Here is a 7,792-nt window from a genome sequence, read left to right on the forward strand (position 1 = left end):
CGGCGTATTAATGGATGACTCTGGCTTCATGCCTGACGCAGAATCTGCTTGCCTCGTTGTCTGGGTCACTGTGCCTCCTTTTTATCTGCGTTCTATATAGACTCTGGCTTATGCCCGACGATGTAGTCCGCACGTTTTGTCGTTGCATGCTCGTGTTATCCTGCGGTCTATATAGACTCAGGCTTATGCCCGACGATATAGTCTGTACTTTTTGTCGTTGCATGCTCGTGTTATCCTGAGGTCTATATAGACTCTGGCTTATGCCCGACGATATAGTCTGTACTTTTTGTCGTTGCATGCTCGTGTTATCCTGCGGTCTATATAGACTCTGGCTTATGCCCGACGCTATAGTCCGCACCACCTGATGTTGTTGCCTGCTTGTGTTGTCCTTGCTTGTCTGTACCGAGTTCTTGTGTTTGTTGTTTAAGCTCACTGACGTGGACTGTTCGTTCTTTTTGCGTATCCTTGTGGCGGAGTTTACAAATGACTGGTGAGACGAAGTCTATTACCGTGTACGGTCCGTCGTATCTCGGCGCTAGCTTTGCCGCGAAACCCTCGGCTGCCTTTGACAGATGGTGCTCCTTCGCCCAGACTGTGTCCCCTATCGTTGGATTCCATTGCCTCCTTCGTAGATTGTAATGCCTGGCTTGGTCCTGAGCAGCCTTCTCCATGTTCCGGCGTACAATTTCGAAGATTTCCTTCATCTTATTGGCCTTATTTTCAGGCGTTTCCGTCTGCTTTCCCGTGCCGATGGTTTCCCTGTCGTACAGGGCGCTGGGCAGTCGAGGCTCTCGAGCCTGCGTGAGGAAACACGGGGAGTACCCTGTTGACTCCGACGTACTTGAATTTACCGCTAGCATAATCTCCGGCCACTTCTCGTCCCAATTCCTCTGGTTCTGTCCCGCAAACTGCGCTATAATGGTTTTAACTGTCCGGTTTGCTCTTTCCGTCGGATTCTCCTGCGGTGTATATGGTGCCGTGAATTGTTGCTTAATGCCCATTTCGCTGAGGAATTTTTTGAATGCACGGCTGGCAAACTGAACTCCATTGTCCGTTATTACCACCTTCGGGACTCCGAACCTAGCGATGACTCTTTCTCGGAACGCCTTTTGAAGTGATTCTGCCGTTGCTGCTCGCAGTGGCACCAATTCTGTCCATTTTGAGAACCTATCTATCAGAACTAGCAGCATCTGGTTGCCATGCTTCGACCTGGGCAATGGTCCGACAAAGTCTGCACATACCGTTGCCCATGGTTCTTCGGGTATTTGCGTCAGCATTTTCCCGGCTGCCTGCATCTGGTTGGGCTTGTACCTGAGGCATGTCTCGCATTTCCGTACGTGTGCTCGGGCGTCCCTATGCATTCCTGGCCAGTAATATCGAGCCGCCAGCCTTGCGATCGTTTTCCGACTTCCCACGTGTCCAGCAGCTGGTGAGTCGTGATTCTCCTTCAGGACTGTTTCCCTCAGCCCCCGTGGGACACAGAGCTTCCATGCTGCCACGTCTTCGCTTCCTGCTCTGTGCGGGATATGCCTGTACAATGCGCCTCCCTCCATGATGTAGTCCGGAAACTTCTGTGGCTGTTTGTTAATCTTCTCACACATATCCTTGATCCAACTGCATGTTCCCTGCGCGTCCTCCGGAGTTTCTTTAGTTAGCCTAAAGGCTTCTGGTAGAGGCTGTCTTGACAGTGCATCAGCGACCACGTTAAGCTGCCCCTTCCTGTATGATATTTCAAAATCATACTGCTGCAGCTCCAGGGCCCACCTCGCTATTCTTCCTGAGGGACTTTCGATGCTGTTCAACCATTTAAGCGCCTTATGGTCCGTCACCACCTTGAAGTGGTATCCTTCCAAGTATGGTTTGAGCTTCCGGATTGCCCACACGATTGCCAGGCATTCCTTTTCGCTGGTTGAGTAGTTCTTTTCCGCGCCATTCAGGGTCCGGCTTGAATATGAAATGACCTTTTCGCCGCTTTCCGTTTCCTGCGTCAGGACTGCCCCTATACCATAATCGCTTGCGTCCGTCTGCAGTACGAATGGTTTATCGAAATCCGGGCATGCCAGCACAGGATCGGCCACTAGCCTTGCCTTCACCTCCTCGAACGCCTGCTGGTGCTCTGGAGTCCATGTCCATTTCGTGCCTTTCCGCAATAGATCGTTTAGTGGTTTTACTATTCGCGCAAAGTCGGGCACGAATCGCCTATACCACGATGCTACGCCCAAGTATTGGCGCAACTCCCGGATGGTTGTGGGTGGTTCCAGCTCAGCTATGGCTGCTACTTTTTCGGGATCGGTGCCGATTCCTTGGTCCGTAACGCGGTGTCCCAGGTAAAGGAGTTCGCTTTTGAAGAAATGGCATTTTTCGGGATTTATCCTCAGGTTGGCCTGTTTAAGGCGTCGGAACACTTCCCTCAGGTTCCTTCTGTGTTCTTCCAGTGTCCGTCCGATCACGATGATGTCGTCTTGGTATGCAAACGCGTGTGGTGACATCTCCGGTCCAATAACCTGATCCAGTGCTCTCTGGAAAGTCGCCGAGGCGGAGTGTAACCCAAATGGCATTACTTTCCACTGGAACAGCCCCTTTCCTGGCACTGTGAACGCCGTGAATTGCCTGCTATTTTCTTCCAGAGGAATTTGCCAGTATCCGTCTTTCAAATCCAGACTGCTTATGTATCTTGCCTCCCTCAACTGGTCCAATATGTAATTTATCCTTGGCATCGGATAAGCATCTTTGATGGATTTGGCATTGATCTGTCTAAAGTCGACACAAAGCCTCCACTGACCTGTCTTTTTCTTCACCATGACTATCGGGGAGCTGTACGGGCTTCTCGAGTGTTCTATGCACCCCTTCTCCAGCAACTCGTCGACTTTCGCATTGATTTCCCCTTGAACCTTTGGATTTTTTGGGTAGTATCTCTGTTTGATTGGTTTGTCGTCCTTCATGGTGATTCGGTGTTCGGCTATGTTGGATGTTCCACTCATTGTTCGAAACTCCGCGAGCTCCTGCTCTAGGAATTTTTCAACGTCGCATTCCTCTGAGTTGGTTTGCACCACTGCCACGGACAATTTTTCCTCTAACCACCCGTTGTGCCTTCTTCTTTCTGGGATCACCACTGTATGTCCGGCACACCTTATTTCGGCGCCGACTCCTGTGAGGAAATTCCATCCCAGCACCAGCGAGTCTACCACTCCTGGTAAGATCAACAGGCTCATGGGCAATCGCTTATTGCCGAATTCGATTTCCACCTCGAGCTGCGTGTTAATCCCGCTGCACCTGCCATCTGCCAACCTAACTTGCCTTCTCGTCCTTGTAATCTTTCCATAAGCAGCCAGTGTATCTGCCAGCTCCTCGCTTATAAAGCTCGCTGTTGCTCCGGTGTCGATTGTGGCTTTGTGTGAGGTTCTGCCAATCTGTACCGCTGCGGATAACTGCTGCTCTTCTTCGATTAAATCGCCAGTTAGTTTGGAGAGACAACACCTTGCGACCCCTGCTCGCCTCTCTGTGGCTGGGATCGCAGGCCATTTCCCGATCTTTGGCAGCACTCTACACTCCTCACCCCCACCTTGCCGCAAGTCCAGCAGAAAAGCAGCCTCTGGTTTTGGCATCCTCTTGCCCAATGTCCGTGACCGCCACACCGTCTACAGGCTTCGTGTGGGTTCACGATGTGTGTCTGTGACCTGTGGGCTCTTGGAGCTGCGCTGGGTGGTCTCTGATTGGTATTGGGTGGCCTCCATAACGTGCTCTGGTGGTTGTAGGTGTTTGGAGTCCATTGTCTTGGACCGTCAATAGGTGCTTGGTGTCCGCCTTCTTCTTCGCACCTTCTACACGTGACTTGTGGTGCTGTTGTTTTGCTTCGCGAGAATTTGTTTTCTTGAATAAATGCTTCTCGCTCTTTCTCGAGTTCTTCATACTCGTCAGCCAGCACCATTAGAGACTCTAGATCGTCTATCTTATATGTCCTCAGGGAAATCCTCAGGTCAGGCGTGCAGTTTTCCTTTATCTGCTCGAGTGTTTCCTTTGGGGAGTAGCCAAGTGGTCTCATCATGGTCTGCATGTCAACCATATAGTCCTTGAACGACTCTCTAAAGCCCTGTTTCCTTTGTTTGACCTGATCTGCGAGCTTTGTGAAGAAACCCCTTGGCAGGAAATACGTTTGAAAACTGTCGCTGAACTCTCCCCATGTCCTCCAGTGTTTATTGTTTGATATGAACCATTTTAGGGCCTTGCCTTGCAGCAATTCAGGCATGGCTCGGGGAATGAGGTTCAGGTTCAAACCGTATGTGTTTGCTGACCATTCCACTTGTTCCCGAAACTCCAGTGGTTTCTCCGTGCCGTCAAACTTGAACGACCATTCCCTGACTTGCTTCGCGACTTTTGCATAGTCTGGTGCGCTGGGCCTTTGCTGTTCTGTTCTTCTTTCTTGGCTTGGGCCCCTGGATCTTCCTGCCTCCTTCATGCTCTCAACGCCCAGGCTGGCTATGAGCTGTTCAGCGTCTGGGACTTGTAACTTGCCGCTTGAGCTTGGTTTGTCGTACAATTCCTCCAGCTCAGCCCAAATTTCCGCCATTCCTGGGTCGTTTTGTGTCTTCGTAACATACTCTGAAAGGGCCTTTCGCATGTCGTCCGACTTGCCCTCCAGGATAATGCCAAGCTTGGCTGTCACCTTTGGGAAATCCTCTTTCTTGAGGAGATAGATCCAATTTTTCCCCATTTCTGTTTATTGCTGTATTTTCACTGTCAGGACAATCACGTTGGGCGCCAGATGTAACGAACTGATTTTCTTTATTATCTGCTCGCTACGAATGTCGTGCGGCTAGCTCAGAAGATGTAAGTGTTCGTCCCACCAAATTTATATATACGTGACCGCCCTTTTTGACCAGTGAAAACACACAGAAATATTGGGAGTATGCAGAGATCTTTTATTCGCCGACTTGACCCTCGGCCGGGGTGGTGTACTGGTTATGTAGAATCACGTCCTGCCGTCGTCTCCTTCCCACGTTGAACGCCTCTCTGGATCGTGCCGGCTGCGAAGTGGTGTCTTCCTCGCCGGTGTTGCTTGCGACGTCTTCTGCCACCCTTGGCTTGGGTTTACAGGGACTAGGGATGCGTCACCGTTCCCAGACTAGGGTGAACAGACACTGTGCTCTCAAGGCGTACGCCTTTCGCAGCCGCAGCCTCCTGTCCCTTGCTCTGTCCCGGCCGGTAGCACCGGACGTCGGCTCAGTTTCTACCTGACGGTTCAGGCGTACGCCGGAAGCCGCCAACGCAGTCCCTGGGTCAAACGCCAGGTTCAAGACGAACGCTTCCACCCTAACCTCTCTGCCGCAGGCTTAAGAATTCGAAGTGTGGGCTGCTCGCTCGACGCTCGTTTTCGTCCTCCTGGGGTCCTCGTTGTCCTTGTCCGCCTCCAGCTATCTCGACCAGCTCCGCTCCTTGTTGGCGACTCGGTAAGCTGCCGTTCTGGGACTCTAGCGGCGGACCGCTGTGCTCCCAACGCATACGCCTTTCGAGACACCAGCTGAACAAACGCGCGTCCTTCCGGGCTAGTCGCACCAGGACCTTGTACAGTTCCTGCAGGACGATCAGGCATACGCCGGAGTTCGCCAATGCAGTCCTTGTAGGCAGGTAGCTAGTTCTGGACACTTTGCTTCTGAGCCCACGGTTCTTCGTCGAAGGACTCTATTTGTTCACTTTGTCGGACACGCCGGGTGGGATGCCAAGCTCAAATCGCGACAGAAGTTGTAACAAAGCGCCTGGACTTAGCCGTGTGATGCCGTAAGGACCTCAGCTACCTGTGTCTCAATTCGGAGACTTTAGCTCTAAGTCCCGAACGTCTCGACGTAGCGATCTTGTTTCCTTGATGACTCCGCACGGCTTTACTTGCACCTTCACAATGCTTCACTGGTTACTTGTTCACTTGATGACTGTTACTTGTTGACTTGATAGAAATCGACTGATCCAGCTTCCTGTGATCGGCCGGTTTATATAGGCCTCCATTTACCGCTAGTTATCGGCGTCTCCTTGCCTCCTGGTCCAAAGTCCACGGTTTTACCGTTCGACCTTTCGCCCTCTGCGCCCGGCACCAATATCAGGGTCCAAAGTCCGGTGCCGTCCCGTTACTTCCTTCTGCCCACGGCCCTTCGCCGCTCTTTCGTATTGCTGTCCCTCTCGGCCTCTCCTTGGCTTTGTCTGGTGCTCAGTTCCCCACTCTCTCTCTCTCCGCACTACCGTTACTACGGGTGAATTCGCCGCGTAACTGGTAACTGGTAGGCCACTGCTTGCATGCGCTTACTCTGCTTGCTTCTTAACTTGTGGGGAGTTATTCAACTCCTCACAATACTATCGACTTTCGACCCGACTAGCCAGCTGACTGATCTTGCTGATCAACACTGGCAACCTCACGCGCTTATATTTGAAACTAGGATTACTTAGGTTTTAAGCTTAAATGTATATTTGGAAACTTAACATCTAATGAGAATTTAACATAATTCTGCCTTCAATGGCTGAGATACTGGGTTTGTTTGAGTGGGAAAATGTGAGGCGCCTTGAGCGTCCCCACACCCCACCCTTTACTTCGGGGTGGTTAAAGAAGTGGGCGGAGGGCCACGATGACTTCTCCCCGAGCGGTCACGTTGAAGCGAAATTTAACGCCGTCGATTTGGCGAAGATATCGCACGCGCCGGCGATCCTGAGCCTGGATGGATGCGACGAGAGCGGGGCCTCTGCTGGGGCTTCGATCCAGTCTGATTTAAGTCAGTGTCCGACGGAAGAGCAAGCGTTTCGCAGAAGTCGTCGGTGGCGTTGAGAGTTTCGTCATACTAAGAAAAAAGGCATAATAATTTGCTCATAGTGAGATCTTCAGCACGACTAAAAAAAGTTAAGCAGCAATGTGCAGAAATTATTAAAATTAATTTAGTCTAAGTTTTTTTGAATTCTAATAATTTGCCGCCGGCGCTGGGGTTCCCAAGAATCGGTCCAAAACGCGGAGGGGATGTATCGGCCGGGAGTGCGTGGGACTCCCCGGTCAGAAGGTCCGAGGACGGGTGACAAGGCAAATGGCGACAGTGCCGGGGGCGGGCGTCCACTATGGATGGGTGTCCGCGGGGACTCAGCTTGGACGCGTTTTGGCGTGGACTGTGGGGTGGTGCGTGCTGGCGTCCCGGGTGGGGTTGGGCCTTGTGGATCCTCAGCAACCGCGGGTTAGTGCTCCTTTGGGACTACTAAGTCAGGGACGACTGGGCCCTCCTCTGCGTGGATGTCCAACACGTCGTCTTGCTCGCCATCGCTGTCCTCGTACTGAGAGCTGAGGCCACTCTGGGGCTCGGAGTCCTTCGATGTCGCCGGCGTAATCCTCCCAGGTTTGGTTTGCCTCCGCTATGGCGTGTTCGAGCGGGGCTCGCGGGCGGTCTCTCCAAAACCGATCGTCGGCTCCGACGTCCGAGTCGTCAGTGGATGTTGGGCTCGCGGGGTGGTTCCGCTGGGCCTCCCCGAGGCATTGCTGTAGATGTCCAGGGGCGAAAGAGTGGTGGTCCTGACCCTGCAGCCATGCGCTCACCAGGACGTGGGTGGTCGATGTCCTGGGCTCGTCTCCGTCGTTCACCTGCAGTCGAGCCAGGAGTGCAACCGTGTGGGTGGTTGGCTCTTCTTCCTCGTCGTTTTCGGCTAGCGGCTCGAACGCTTCCGGAACGTTACCGCTAACCACAATGCTAGCGTCCGGAGACCTAGCCAGGGTTGACACGGAGTCGGTGTTGCTCGGAGGAGTGCGACCAGCGTGTCCTTCGGGAGTTCCCAT

This window comes from Drosophila elegans, unplaced genomic scaffold, assembly GCF_018152505.1.
Source record: "Drosophila elegans isolate 14027-0461.03 unplaced genomic scaffold, ASM1815250v1 contig_377, whole genome shotgun sequence".
In the NCBI taxonomy this organism is placed as follows: domain Eukaryota; kingdom Metazoa; phylum Arthropoda; class Insecta; order Diptera; family Drosophilidae; genus Drosophila; species Drosophila elegans.